General features: G+C 33.2%; 1 long non-coding RNA gene across 1 annotated transcript; it reads left to right on the top strand.

The window, feature by feature from the left end:
* Positions 1-8014: 8014 nt before the first annotated feature.
* On the top strand, positions 8015-13420 carry LOC121733769. The gene is made up of 3 exons (XR_006036611.1): positions 8015-8168; positions 8828-8968; positions 13301-13420. It is a non-coding gene; the product is annotated as an uncharacterized LOC121733769 (long non-coding RNA).
* The last annotated feature ends 2003 nt before the right edge of the window (positions 13421-15423 follow it).

The raw sequence follows: 15423 nt of genomic DNA, 5'->3' as shown, positions 1-15423 counted from the left end.
GAAAACACTTCAAGACAGTACTATTTAAATACGGCTTCTTTTGTACAGCAATCATACCACAATCTACCGTTGTAGCAGCATTTACTAGTTAAAAAAAAAATTGAAAAAGTAATAACAAAATGAAACTGTCGGCGTTTTTCGTTTTGATCATGGCTATCTTTGCCATATTTGCTGGTCAGGCTGTGGCGAAACCCAAAGTACCCATTGGCGCCATCAAGAAAGGAGGCAAGATCATTGTAAGTATTTTTTAAAAAACATTAGGTACTTACTTACATAATATAATATTTTGCTTTGTAGTTGGTATTCCTTAAAAAGTTTTCTGTTTTGATAAGTAGAGAGTGATTTAAGTAAATACCTGTTTAAACCTACTTTATAGTTTCACTTAACAAGTAAGAAAAAGTTTCAAAACTATATTTCCATATAAGTAGATACGAAGACTAGCCAAGTGTATTAAAGACGCCTGTGTAAGTAATGAAGCCAAACTCCTAAAGTAATTAATATCAATCACCACCAGATAAAATACATTTATTTGTGTGACAAATGAATATCTTGACTCGGGCTCTTACATTTTGGAGCAAGTTTATTCTATACAGGGTGTAACATAGAGTATAGAGATCTCTTAATACCATTGTATAATATTATGGTGAATAGAGAATGTATTTAAGTGCCCAGCTTACTTAGCATGACCACCATAGAAAGGGTATTTTTTCCACGGAAGAATAGACAAACAAAAAAAAGGAAAAAACAAAAATCTACTTAAGTATTCCAGATTTTTTTATTCATTTTTTGTTTATTGTTCTCTAATTAATAATTAATTATTAATTAGATAGATAGAACTAATAAAAATATTAGTGGATAAAGTGGGTAACTAACATTTTACAACTTATGAGCAATTACTGATTTTAATAAAAAAAATAGAGGCATTAGGTTTCCCGGTGAAAATGAAGCAGGTAAAGTCCGTGAAGAAAGTGAAGAAATAAAAAAGTGGCAACATCGTTATAGTGTCATCCCTTTTTTCTTAGATGACACTAGACACTACGATGTTGCCACTTTTTTATTTCTTCATTTTCTTGACAGACTTTATGTTACAGGTTTTGTTCAAATTATAAGGGAATAATTTGAACAAAACTTGTAACTTACCTGCTTTATTTTCCCGGTTCTATAGCCTAAAGCTATAAAAATTTTATTAAAAAAAACTACAGTTTCCCCTCTTTATCCACTCATGTCTTCAATATTATTGTAATTTTGTTTATGTTCATATTTTAATATTTTTTACAGAAAAATGGCCTAGGAGTCGCCGGCGCTGCAGGGACTGCCCATGAGATCTACAATAATATTAAAAATAAACACCATTAGTTTCTAAACTACCTTTAATGGTTCCAATTTTAAACTTATGCTTAGATTAAGTATTTATTGAATAAATATTTTTTATTGTGAACACTTTTGTTATAATTTTTCATTTATATTCCACCAAGTGAATTTAAGACTTTTTAATGTGCGAAGCATTATTATTAAATTAATAATAATAATAGCTTATTAATAACATGACGCTATGTTAAAATTACTTCGGTAGGTAGGTATTTGAAGGTAGTTCAAATACCTAAGTTCCAACAGCATTTGGAATATCTGAAATCGTTTAGCATGCGAACTGCCACCTGTAGCAGACGGACGGATGGTCTGAATAAACTGAGCTTACTTACTCTTAAAGCTTACTCGTTTATTGCGATACGATAAATATTACGATAAACGTTCTTATAACTTTGACATAAGAGCGCTTATTTAGTATTTTTGTAAGATATCGCACAGAAGTGAAAAAGAGTTGATAGAATCTAGTTTCAAACTAAAAAAAGTAGAAAGTCAACCAATATATTTTTTAAATAAAATAAGGGGGCTAGCGAGCAAACGGGTTACCTGATGGAAAGCAACTACCCATGCCCATGCCCATGGGCACTCGCAACATCAGAAGAGTTGCAGGTGCGTTGCCGGCCTATACAATTTGACCTGGAGCCATTAACAACTAACTCTTTGTCTAAATCTTATAGATAGTGTATATATAGTAAATGTATAGATAGTGTGTGTATGTATAGATAGTGTATGTATACATGGGCGTACCGAGGGGGGGGCAGGGGGGGGCAGCTGCCCCCCCCTGGATCATGTTGATAGATAGTGTATGTATAGATAGTGTTTTAATTCTGATTTTCCCTTACGCTTAGCTGCTGCTCTGGCCAACACATTTTCTTATATCGCTTCTTTTCGACATTCGACTCATGTCCTAGTTAATTTCATATAACTTTTTGATCGGTGATTCTATAAAGAAGCAATATAGAAAACGTGTTAGTTAGGTGCTCTGTTTTTACGCCTTTGTATTTTATCAGTACGATATCCGATGTCGTACCGGGTTATGTGAAACGCACTCACCACTCACTCCAAATGCAGGGGATTTACCTGTTCCAAATTCAAATGATTGCAGACCAAACAGACGGTATTTTGATGTTTCACTTGTATAAACATACCTGCTAAGCTTTATAGTCTGTCAAGAAAGTGAAGAAATTAAAAAGTGCCAACATCGTAATGTCATCTTTTTCAAATCAATCTTCAAAAAGAGGGATTACACTACGATGTTGCCACTTTTTAATTTCTTCACTTTCTTGACGGACTATACACACGTCTAGGTAATATTACCTAAGTATAATAAAAATATACTAGGGCTTGCTTTGGTTAAACTGCGTCTTATATAGCAGTAAGTATTACTTTAAAGTTTAATATTACTTTTGATTTTGGATAAACAAACATGATCTCTAATTTATAAACAAAACGATGTAAACTACATAATATTATTTTGTTTGTGCGAAATCTGAAAGTAATATTCAATGATATATACAAAATCAAATTAAAGTAGGTACTGTTATAAGAAGAGCTCATGGCTGATCGCAATTTTTTTGACTCTGAATTTTAGACGGGTTCTTTTACCTCTTATTTACTAATAAGTAGCTAGTTAGTTAAAAACATAGCTCTTTCTACAAACATTATAATAATCTATACTAATATTATAAATGCGAAAGTATCTCTGTCTGTCTGTCTGTCTCGCTTTCACGCCAAAACTACCGAACCGATTGTAATAAAATTTTGTATACAGATAGTCTAAAGCCTGAGAAAGGACATCGGCAACTTTTTTACTGGAAAAAAGGGTTGTAAGGGGGTGAAAATACGAAAATTTGTTCAAATTAAGTTAGTTCCAAAAATTCATACTAGATGGCGCCGTGCATCTCTTACATCGCGCTAACGCTTGTCGAACATGTTTCTATAATAGGTGGTATCATCATAATATATTTAAGTTACAATTTTTTTCATTTTTACGTTTTTTAATAAGTCAGTAGGTACTTTAGATTATACACAGTGACGTAACCTTAAACCTATCAAAGATAAATAGTTTATGGGTAAAGTTGTGTAATTGGGGGGCTAAATAAGCTTTAAAATTTGGCATACAATATAAAGTTTAATTAATATATATATATATATATATATATATATATATATATATATATATATATATATATATATATATATATATATATATATATATATATATATATATATATATATATATATATATATATATATATATATATATATATATATATATATATATATATTATGTGCACACTGCACAGCTGTTTTGATTTAAGGGGTACCAGGGTTTTTTTATAAATGCTTTTGACACCAATTTTGTTGACATCGCGCGCTATAAACTGAAGTCCACGCGGACGAAGTCGCGGGCAACAGCTAGTATTGTAAATAATATAGCGAGTTTTACATTTCTCAGTAACCAAAGTTTATATTAAACTAGCGACCCGCTAGTTAACAGTATTTCTCCACTATTTAATGGATGTTGTACTTATAAACCTTCCTCTTCAATCACTGTATGATCTATCTATTAAAAAAAACCGCATCATAATCCGTTGCGTAGTTTTAATTAAAGACTTATGGTGCTCCCACACTGCCGTTAGAAAATGTTTAGTAGGGTTAGTAAACATTTGTTAGCAAACATTTACTAAATCACAAATTTAAAAATGTTTTCATGTTAGAAAATGTTTAGTAAACGTAAGTTAATAAATTATAACAAAACAAATTACTTACCTACATACATAAAACAAAAGTACCTGGATGACCGAGCTTTGCTCGGTATAGCAAAAACTCATTGTCTTCGTGTTACTTGACAACGCCATCAGCTGGAATAGCTTTAGCTGTTGTTGTGTCGTTAAAGCAATTAGTTGCTAACAAAATAGTATTATTATCCGCCAATAGATGTCAGGAAGAGTCATATTTTTCAGTTTATCGTTTATCGATAAAACACGAATAAAATGACATTTTCTAAAAATTATTCCTAGCTAGATCGATTTTTCGCCCCCCCAAACCCCCTATATATATATATATATATATATATATATATATATATATATATATATATATATATATATATATATATATATATATATATACTAGCTGTTGCCCGCGACTTCATCCGCGTTAGCATAGTAGATCACATCCCAAGTATTATTTATTGTACAAAAATATTCAATATACAGAATTGACTTTCCTATTATTTTATTATTCGGCTTCGCTTGCGTAATTTAGGAATTTCACGCAACCGTACATTTTGCAGCAAAAAATACCCTATGTCCCTTCACGTGGTCCATTCTTCATGTTTGCCAAATAACATAAAAATTGCTCCAGTAGTTCATAAGATAATAAGCAATCCCATATAATTTCCCCCGTTTCTCCCACATTTTCATCTATTTCTTCGCTCTTATTAGTCCTAGCATGATAAAATATAGCCTATAGCCTACCTTGATCAATAAGCTATCTAACACTGAAAGAATTTTTCAAATCGGACCAGTAGTTCCTGAGATTAGCGCGTTCAAATAAGCCCTATCCAAATAATTTCTCCCCGTTTTTTCCACATTTTCCTCTATTTCTTCGCTCCTATTATACGTAGCGTGATAAAATATAGCCTATAGCCATAGCTGGGCACTGTTAATCAAATAGTTAACTTCGTTAATCGTTAATCCGTTAAAAAAAAAGGTTAGCTTCGTTAAACGTTAAAACGTTACATTTCGGACGAATTAACGCAAGTTAACTTTAATCGTTAATATGTGAAATATGGCCTTGTTGTAACTTATATCACTGCGTTAGTGTACATACAAAACCTGTTGGTTTCAGGTTTTGGAAGTTAACATGTTAGGGACAAAACAAAATACTTCTATAATTATTGTAATTTGTATTCTACCTGACTAAATTATACTGCACTCTTCTTTATCAATATGCAAATGATTTATAATAAGTAATAACAATAAACAAATCACTCTCTCTATAATCTCTTCTCACTCGCATGCGCCTGAAAATGTATCTAGTCTATGAATAACAAAAACTAGTTTTTGTTATTCGTAGTATCTAGTATTGTTTTTGTTTCGCTGCTGCCGTGCCGTGGCGCCGCGCTACCCGCCCGCCCGGCACTTGTCGTTTCATACTAACTGTCTGAACCTGTTTTCGCGCCGCGCCACGGTGTCGTGTGGTAAATAGTAGGCATTGGATTAACGATTAACGGACTTCTGCATATTAACGGGAGTTAACGAGTCCGTTAATATTTTTAAAAGCTAACTTAAAAGTTAATCCGTTAATCAAAATGTTAACTGCGTTAATTAACGATTAACGGATTAACGAGTTAATGCCCAGCTATGCCTATAGCCTTCCTCCCCCCCCATATATATATATATATATATATATATATATATACATATATATATATATATATATATATATATATATATATATATATATATATATATATATATATATATATATATATATATATATATATATATATATATATATATATATATATATATATATATATATGAAAGAAGGGGGCAAACGAGCAAACGGGTCACCTGATGGAAAGCAACTTCCGTCGCCCATGGACACTCGCAGCATCAGAAGAACTGCAGGTGCGTTGCCGGCCTTTTAAGAGGGAATAGGGTAATAGGGGAGGGTAGGGATGGGAAGGGAAGGGAATAGGGGAGGATAGGGAAGAGAATTGGGCCTCCGGTAAACTCACTTACTCGGCGAAACACAGCGCAAGCGCTGTTTCACGCCGGTTTTTTGTGAGAACGTGGTATTTCTCCGGTCGAGCCGGCCCATTCGTGGCGAAGCATAAAATATACAAGAATTGCTCATTTAAAGATATAAGATAAAACACGTGATAACTTTTATAGGTGACGGCGGGGTATGCGGTGAGCCAATACCAGATTTAAATGTTATAAAATGTTAGTAAACGTTAGTAAACATTTTCTTGTGTAGGAGCACTTATACCATGTAGCAGTTCCTAACAAAATGTAACAATTGACAACATGATATCTTGTTAGTAAATGTTTTAGGAGCACCATACTATGAACTGTATGAAATGATGATAATTGATATTCCTTAAATTTTGCTTATATTCATAATAATAACAGTTAGACGTATCTTATAGAGACTGTGATACTCCATTGTTAAAATTCTATCCACACAAGTGAAAATCGCTCATTAATAATACGAAACTAATACAGTTGACCTAAGGTCAGTTATTATAATTCAGAGTGCTCACTGATAACTGATAATGCAAAACTCGTGCTGAGAGATGACTCAATGTCATTCAATTTTAACAATACAATACTCAAAACTCAAACTAGTTAAAATAATACTCGGCGGAATATTACGCAAAGGTCGGAGCAGAGGGCGTTACTGGCACATACAGTATAATCCTACCAAAATACGACATGTTTCACAAAACTGTTTACTGTCTAATGCCTATGCTGGTGCTGCCTCTAGCGTGATAATTAAGAATAATAAGAATAATATCTATGGACGCTTCACAACACGTCAGTCTGGCCCCGTGCTAAGTACCTGAAGGACTTGTGTTACGGGTACCAGACAACGGAAATATATTTAATACTTTTATACTATACATATATGATATATTTAAGATTTTTATTATATCATACACATATTTAATATACATCCAGACCCGGGAACATTGAAAACTTTTTGTTCCGTCGGAGGGATTCGAACCCGCGACCCCCGGCTTGAGCCACCGACATCCTACCCAGTGAGCCACAGAGGTCGTCTAATAACATCGCAGTAATTTAACCTATTCAGGTGACGAATTTTCGGCTGATATTTATATTGGCTTGAATAATGTCACTAATCTAATGTTATTATGTGTGTATAATTATTTTCGTTCGTGGAGACTAAACTGATTTTGATGATTTTTTTGTGTAAGTTGACTTGGGTAAGAAAATGGTTTATAACCGCAATTACCTCGACTAGATAATATTTATTCAATTAATTCTGATTGAAACAACCTATTTCAAAAATAGTAGACATGCTTACAAAATACAATATATAATCCACCAATTATATTATATGTAATTAAGTAAGTAATTTAATATTCAGGTGAGATCCAAGACTGTCCCCAAAATTGTATTCATTAAATTAATAAAGTACTCTCTATTATATTGTGCTATTATTAGAGTAAGTATCTATAAAATTATTATTTGTGACCCAAAATTTCAGGCGACGTCTTTATTGCTTTTTTAATATTATATTTTAATAAATACTAAGGTACTACGTCATGGTATTATGCAGGTCCATCAGGCTATGCAAATGTCAATTACAGCTCTATTAATCTATATTTCACTTCTTGGAAAGCGGGAAAACTGAGATGTACACGATAATTCGTATAAATTATCTACGATAAAGGTAACAAATACGTAGCAAAAATAATATAAATATTATATAGTTGAGATATAAAATAAGTCACGAATCACAGATCAGAACAGCTTTAGTAAGTATGCGTTAATAAACTTATCAGAATTCGCGTCATTGTTTAACGCAAACATAGCAAATCTCGCTGGTATACGGTAGAGTCCCGAACATAAATATTCTGTATGTATATAAAGACATTTCACCAATATGCAAATTATTATACTCTTCACACTCGAGACGAGAAGACAGACAAGATGAAGTGGTTCAACCTATTTTTGGTGGTGCTAAGTCTATTAGCAGTGTTCAGTTATACCGACGCTAAGCCCGGCAAAATAGGTGCTATCAAGAAAGGAGCAGAGGTGGTTGTAAGTATACAATTTTAATGTCTCTGTGTATCAAATTTTACGAGGCAGTTAAAACTTTAATCTTTGATTGTGGCGGCTAAACCCAAAATACATAGTTAATAAATTTTTAATTATTATTATCAATTATCTGTCCTTTGAATAAGTCTTTATTAAGTATGTACCATCGGGGAAGTTGATTCCTATGCAATTGACAGACCAACGTTATTTGGTCGAATATGTCAATTCAATGTTAATTGTGATCTGTCAGCTGGGTTTGACGTAACGCAACCAAACTACTTAGGTCCCCGATTTGCATAGGAATCAACTTCTCTGATAGTACCTACTTAACTATTATGTTTTTGATCTTTTTAAGTACACAAGTGGGCTAGAAAATACTTAATTGAATTAAACGAAACGAAATAGATTAAACAGCATTTATTAGCAAGAAATATCGGCAGCATGTAATTCTAAGTTATGATCATAATAATTATGTTGAATTAATAATATAATAATTGATGATGAATAAAATATAATAATTATTAAGCTCTACCTTCTTTAGCCCAGTTCTTAAAGTAATTGAAGAACTTTTGAACCTCGTTTATTAGATAAAATAAATATGTACCAGTTTATCTAAATATGTACCTAATAGATTTAATAGTTAATGAATTTACTTTTTTCAGGGCAAAGGCATCAAGGCGCTAAACATCGCGGCTACAGCCAACGACGTCTACAAGTTCTTTCACCACAAGAAGCATTAGACCCAAGACTTATAAGTTATAACCAAATACTTAAACTTCTACCTTCTAGGCAGCATAAATGTTGTAAGTCATAGATCAACCTAAATTCTGCGTGCGAGCTCCGAGAAATTTACAAAAATATTCTGGGGATTTCTTGGACTTTGGAGGCTGGAGCCCGCGCGCGGAACATATTTCTGCCTATCTATCTGCCTACCTATCTCTTCAAGTATTTAAGGTGACGCCGCGTTAAAGTAAAAAACCGGCCAAGTGCGAGTTGGACTCGTCCATGAAGGGTTCCGCAGCAGCAATAAGGTTTATGAAATGAAATTAAAAGGTTTTTAATTTATTTTTATATTTCAGTTGATTTAATGAAAGTTAAATTAAGGTTTACCATTTATGACGTATAAAATTTTCGTTGGTAGTTTTTATAGTGATGTACATCATATATTTTTTTACAATTATCATGCCCCTACTTTAGAAGTAGGAGGGGGGGAAAACATTTTACTACTTTGGAAGAGTCTCTCGCAAACTATTCAGATTAGAAAAAAACGATATTAGAAACCTCAATATGATTTTTGAAGACCTATTCATAGATACCCCACACGCATATGTTAGATTAAAAAAAAAATGTTTGTTTCTGTTGTACCTATGGGGACCCCTAAAATTTGTAATATTTTTTCCATTATGGTATCAAAATCTTAATGCGGTTCACAGTTTACTCATCAAGTTTCAATAGAATAGAAAACATGACATGACGAATCTATAAGGGTTCCGTTTTTTGCCATTTGGCTACGGAACCCTAAAAACCGTGTTGGATATGTTTTAGGTTGCTTGTTTTCTATGAGAGGCCAGCCCGGCCTCTCATAGAAAACAAGAAATGGAACAGCAAGAAATGGAAAGGGCGTAAGCGACAAAATGGTTTTTGTCGCGTAATTTAAGAACCATAAATATATTATTTCATATAAGCTATGGGCAAATTAAAGGGCAATCTATGTACAAATTTTGGAAGCTTAAATCACTCTCCTCTGTTGGCAAAATTAGAATCCCTTTTTTTACAGAGGTCTTTTTGATTGATCATTCTGTGTTATAAAAGTTGACCAATCGTGTTATGCTATGGGTAATTCAAAGACAAAGACATGATGAATACTGACAATGAACTTTAATTTCTTAACTTTAGTCATTGCTGAGAAAAATCGATTTTTATTTTTTACAACAAATTATCAAGGCGTCCCCTTAAGTATGAAAATCGACATTCTCAACATTACTCAACAATAAAATAAGTAAGCATTGTAAGATATTAATAAAATATAGTACCTATTTTTATACAATAAACTTTTTTTAAATTATCTGTGTTCTTTTTATTAACTGGGTTTACTTTATAAATTGTGCCAATTGCCATTTACGAGTAAGTGAAATATACACATTGAACAGTAAGCAATAATAAATATTAAATAATAATATTATTATTGTCCAAAACATAGATAAATGAAACAGAGTTTGCAACATTATGTAAACTGTCCCCTAGATCTGTATAATGTACATATATTTACTATTTCGTAATAAATTAATAACAATCAACATCAAGTGATTTATTACTCCTAACGTCCTAATCAGTCAATTACATTACTCATTATTATTATTAGCAATGTAAGTATGTCAATGGGTAGAATTCTAGATTATGAAAACGGAAATAGAAAATTGTTTTCGAGCTCTAAACAACAGTAAATAAAAGTCTGAAACAAAAACGAAAAATTCTATTGAAATGAGATGCTGCGTCTATAGCGTAGTTTGATTTAGAGAATAGAATTTATAACGTCGTCTATCATTTTTAACGGCTTTTTGCCCAGTTAGGACATCGTTTTTCAAAGATTGTCTTTTTTCCGTTTATTTAAATGTGATCTGAAAAAAGGAGATCGAGGAGAGAGGTAAGCGATAAAGAAAACGTGTTGTCTAAGCCCTCTCCACTCTGCAAATACCCATAGATATTACGTATTTAACACTGTAATATTTATTTATTTATTTTATTTATTTATATAACATGGAAAACTTACAGCTAAGTAATGTCGGTGGCAATTTTATGTATGATTATCAGAAAGCCAATTACAAGTTTTCACCTCTAAGTAACAGATAAAATTATACATGATATTGTGAACGGTCTTAATTACATTATATAGAAATGTTTCTTAAATAGGATACATGCAAAACAAGTACTTATAGCAAAAATATACCAACCTGAATAATATTATAATATCGATAATAATCGGTAGCTCGGTATTAAATGTTGTTATCCATAAACATAATATTAGCTCAATCAAGTTGGTATTTATGAAGCGATTTGTACGTGACAAATTACAAAATTTTGCATCGGGATTATCATCAACTCATTTTAACCGATACCTAGGTACTTAATTATTATGTTATTAGTAAAAATCGAAAAGAAAAAAGGAAAAACAGCGCACGTGGCCTAGTGGGTAGACGTTAGTTCACGTTGGTTCGCACTCAAAGAGTGGTTACTTCTTCTGAAAATACTGTAATGAAAATCGTTTTGCGATTTGCGAATAAGTATCTTCTACAGAAGCAAAATTTGCACTGTCTTTATTTTGACATACCTATTTTGTTTTTGATTTATAGAAAACAACAACACAACTAACGTTCATATCTGGGTTCCCACAGGAATTGGAGTAGATTATATATTGAATAGACCGTACATTTTTTCACATACTTATAAACTATTCTTTTAGTGGGAGCAGTTATGATGTTGACCTTTAAAAATTGTATTAAGCTATGAGCTTCATCACATATGTTCCTTAAGCGGTTTTTAATTTTTTTTAGCATCTTTTTGTAGAAGTAGATATTTAAAAGTGTATATATTTAGAATCTGCATAAAATGCGGTATATTAAAGTATTTTTTGTATAATTAATATCAGAAACAGATTCTACATCTTTGGCTTATAAGAAAATGATACCAATCTTACCCTAGTAGCCACCAGGACGAGGATATATATTTTTTAAAGAGCCCGGGTGGCGGCCATCTTTGAACCCCCCCTCTCCCCCGCTAGCCGCATGTTTCGTTTTGCCCCCCGGACTGAAAATGCTTAGAATCACTTATGGAACATATGTGATGAAGCTTATAGCTTAATACAATTTTTAAAGGTTCTGTATGGGAGCGATGCATAACTTCCTAGACTATTTAGCTCGGTACCTATTCAAAGTTTTAACAACACAAAATATATTATATACGAGTAACATTGTCCTACAATCCATATTTTAGGTACCATCAAGTCAAATTATGAAATCCTTTCTATTTCTGTTAGCTACTACTTTCAAGATTTTTCGCAGATAAAAATGTTGTTCGTCTAATCAAAATGAAATCTATATTATCTGCAGCGGCTTAAACTTTTACATTACTTTTGCTATAATATTAGTACTAGGTAACACTTTCACAATACTCGTATATCAAAAATTCTCTAGGAACAATCTTTAAAAATTTTGCAGTAACCGCACGCGCGGGAAAAAACCTCGCTATTTTCCTGTTAGTCACTTCACATATCACTATAAAAGACTCGTCACGACAATAATCGTATCCATATCCTTAGCAAAGAAGTAGCAATGAAGATAACATTAATTCTAGTTGTTACTGTGTTATGTGGCGTTTGGGGAGAGAGTACGGTCCCGGCAGTAACTGTGACGACGCAGAGAGCCTGGACTCAGAGATTTAGAGATGGCCTGGTTTGTACTTCATAGAGTAAACAGTTCGTTAATAAACATAATATGTAGTTCGGAGCTAAGTAAATCGTAAGATAAGGATTGTTTGTGTTATAGGCGATTAAGGGTCCCCGCAGACTTACAATTTTAAGTTGACCGACTAAATCGTATAGTATGACTGTTAGCTATGGCGCCTTATGAGAGCTCGCACACTACATCCAACTAAATTGTACAACTTTTAGTTGGATGCAGTGTGCGAGCTCTCATATTAAGCCGCCATAGCTAACAGTATACTATACGATTTAGTCGGTCAACTTGAAATTGTAAGTCTGCGGTCGCTCTAAGTTATGTTTGGTGATTGGACTTTATTTTGGGAAAGTTATTAAGGAGTGATCCTACGTAGGATGAATGGTTTTAAGCATTAGCTACCAATCCAACTAAAAATAGAAAGTAAAAACCTATTTTTAATCCCGGAGAGAATATTATTTCATAAGTCCACTTTCGGTGATACCTATTTACTTCTAGGAGACGTATTTATTAATCCTCCTTAAATATAATTTGTGACCGAATTCTAAAAATTAAAAATACACACTGCGGATAACTTATACTTACCAAGGTTTTGCTTGTCAATGACTTATCTAACGTATTAGACAAGGACATTGCACAATAAAAGGCTGTAAAAAGTGTCACAACAGAACTATTTTGTTTCAGGACAAATTCTTCGCCGGCGTAGCTGTAGCGACTTCAGTGCAGAACGCGTTGCACAACGGAAAAGGGAAGAACAAGCTGACCCATCACGACCCAGTTCATAATAAAAACTCACATACTTACTTCACTGTAGTTTCGATTTTTACCTACCCAATAATATAGAGGTACTTAATGTTTTTTTTTTATAAAATAAGGGGGCAAACGAGCCAACGGGTCACCTGATGGAAAGCAACTTCCGCCGCCCGTGGACACTCGCAGCATCAGAAGAGCTGCAGGTGCGTTGCCAGCCTTTTAAGAGGGAATAAGGTAATAGGGGAGGGTAGGGAAGGGAAAAGGGTAGGGGATTGGGCCCCCGATGTTTGCTTGCTTGCTACAAAAAGGGTCCAAAAGTTGGCACTAACAGAGTACCTAGACCATGTGGAAAAACATAGACCCATACTTTTTGATCGAAGGACCCATATAAAAAAGTGACTACAGAAAAAGGTACGGTCCTCCCGGCTTATGATTTAGCACAATACACACAGTAGCGGGGAACGTCACGTTATTAAAAAGTGTTTATTGAAATAGGATGTGGTTTTATGTGAGGGTCATTATGGAGGATGAATGATGAATGATGATATCAAAATATTAAATAGCCTGAAAAATTAATATTCAGGCTATGCCGTTACTTCGATTTAAAGCTAAACACAGTATCTTATATCTTATATAACGAGGAATTCTGGTATAATATTATATATGTACATATAATTGGAATCTCGGAATCGGCTCCAACGATTTTCATGTTTAGTATATAGGGGGTTTCGGGGGCGATAAATCGATCTAGCTAGGTATCATTTTTAGAAAATGTCATTTTATTCGTGTTTTATCGAATACCGAGAAAAGCTCGGTCAAATAGCTTGTAAATTATTATCTTCCGTGTACCAATAAAGAAAATTAGGTTAATGTACCATCGAGGAAGTTGATTCCTATCAACGTTATTTGGTCGAATATGTCAATTCAATGTTAATTGTGATCTGTCAGCTGGGTTTGACGTAACGCAACCAAACTACTTAGGTCCCCGATTTGCATAGGAATCAACTTCTCTGATAGTACAATGACTTTGGAACAACCTTTGTTGTAATTTTTATTATACTTTTTAAAAGAGAGTTTCCTTATACTTTTTAAAATAAACTAACACAAAATAACTTCTTAACTTTTCCACAGACAAAAGCGATCTACTAGAAAATAAAAGTATTTATCAGCAAAATTCTCCGTAACAAAACTCCGGTAGGTACTCAATTTTTATTTATTTCAATTCTGAGTTCTGACATGTTTCAATAGTCCGAGGCCAGACAAGAAACCGACAAAACAAAAGGCGATCTTTGAATCTGGACAACGGCCAATAGAAATATCGGTACATAACCATCTTTTCGAATCTATTGCTCATAACAATAGGATCTTGGGTTTAAGTACAGTTCGCATGATCACGTACTAGGGGTCCGTAGAATGAGGTTCTAATGTTTTGTTGTCAAATCCATCATACTGTAAGTAAATCAGGCTCCATTGGCTTTTGTCTAATATTGCCATGTTTTATTAGTTACAAAAGCTTAGGTATTACGTCTTTGAGTAACGTTTAAATTTTTTTCAGGCTGCCAAATATGAACATAATATTATGACTTTGATGACCAATACCTATTTTTTGAGTTTTTTGACAGTAACTATTCAACTATGTCGTTAATCAGTAAATGTTATGTGACGCTAATCAAAAGCGCTAGGGCTATTCTAAAATCTGTGGGCTAGGGTATTAATAAATAGCCTCGGAAACCTAGGGCATTATAATTGAGATATTTTGTTAATAGGTTTTCATGTGGGCAACGTGTACAATATAAAATACTAGCGACGCGCCCCGGCTTCGCATCGGGTATAAAATATATACCCACTAAAAAAATCTATTAAAGAAAACCGCATCAAAATCCGTTGCGTAGTTTTAGAGATTAAAGGGAACAAAGGGACACGAGGGAAAATAATCGGCCAAGTGCGAGTCGGACTCGCGCACGTAGGGTTCCGTACCATTATAGAGCAAAATAAGGCCAAAAATTGTGTTTTTTGTATGGGGCCTAATTTTTTATTTTATTTTTATATTATTA

This window comes from Aricia agestis, chromosome 14 (assembly GCF_905147365.1).
Source record: "Aricia agestis chromosome 14, ilAriAges1.1, whole genome shotgun sequence".
In the NCBI taxonomy this organism is placed as follows: Eukaryota; Metazoa; Arthropoda; class Insecta; order Lepidoptera; family Lycaenidae; genus Aricia; species Aricia agestis.
The sequence above is the reverse complement of the archived record's forward strand: the minus strand, read 5'-3'. Positions and strand labels throughout refer to the sequence as shown.